This window comes from Mastomys coucha, chromosome X (assembly GCF_008632895.1).
Source record: "Mastomys coucha isolate ucsf_1 chromosome X, UCSF_Mcou_1, whole genome shotgun sequence".
NCBI lineage: Eukaryota > Metazoa > Chordata > Mammalia > Rodentia > Muridae > Mastomys > Mastomys coucha.
The window spans coordinates 161644268-161645629 of NC_045030.1; positions in this window are offsets into that span (position 1 = coordinate 161644268).

Consider the following 1362-nt stretch of genomic DNA (forward strand, 5'->3'; position numbering starts at 1 on the left):
GAGAGAGAGATTCTCTCTTTCTCTTCCCCATCTCCTGTCTCGGTTCCCATGGCAAGTTTCCTGCATTTGTTTCTTGGGACCAATGAATTCTCCAGAGAGTGTTTTCCCAATAAACCTACCTTTATATATACTCTAATCTGGCTTGATGTTGGATCATTTAACTGGCAGAGAAATAACTTATCAGCATGCACACACAAGTAAAAACATTTTTTTTAAGTTTTATTGCATTATAATGAGAAAAGCTACATGATTTCAATTTATCTGAATTTGTTAACATTTAAAAACATATTTTAAGTAAATAGAATTAAATTACATTCTTGTTTTCCTTTTGTACCCCAACTCCTCCCAGAGACAACCCTTCAATACCTACAATATCTTTTTTGTCATATTCTTTAAAATTTATAAAATATTATAACAATAAAAATGAGTATTATAAAAGTTGTTTGATATAAAGGAACAAGCATTTTAACTGTCTTATGTAGATGCTTGCCTATGGCAATACTGAAAATACATACATTTTTCTCAATATAAAAAGATGGCTCAGCAGTTAACAGCACCCAGACTGCTCTTCCGAAGGTTATAAGTTCAAATCCCAGCAACCACATGATGGCTCACAACCATCCATAATAAGATCTGGAGCCCTCTTCTGGGGTGTCTGAAGAGAGCTACAGTGTACTTAAATATAATAAATAAATCTTTTAAAAAAATTTTAAATAACTCCAAACATATTAACTGTATATTTCAAAATAATACATCACTACTAATATTTTCTTAAATGAACATAAATATATAAAGTGTTTTTGTTTGTTTGTTTGTTTTGTATTTAATAGAGCTTAAAATCTTGGCTCTTACTGTGGTAACTTGATACAAGAGTTACAAATGTCAAGCAAAGCATTCAGTCTCATTCTTTGTTGTTCTCTTACAAACCCCTTCCCAACTAATTGTCTACATTTCTTTTTGGTATATAAATACTTTTAAAATATGTAAGTTGTTCTGAAAACCATAGTATAGTATAAAAACATGAAATAAACAATACTACTAATAGAGAGGCTGAGATAGGAGAAGCAAGATCTGAAGACCATTATGTTGTACGCAGCAAGACACTGTCACAAAAAAACAAGCTGAAAGTGTATATAAGTTGTATAGTATTGGACGTATTTCTCTAGTTACCAAATTAGAGAGACCATTGGATGACAGTCAACAAACTTCTAATTCCTCATGTTTTTGGATTTCAATGGAGTAGGATATGTTGGTAATATTAATTTTCATATTAAGATATTAAGAAAATTCAATTGTTACATCCTGTTGTTTTAGTTGTAAGAGGTGGAATTAGGTTTGTGTGGATTTGTTCAAAGATTACTT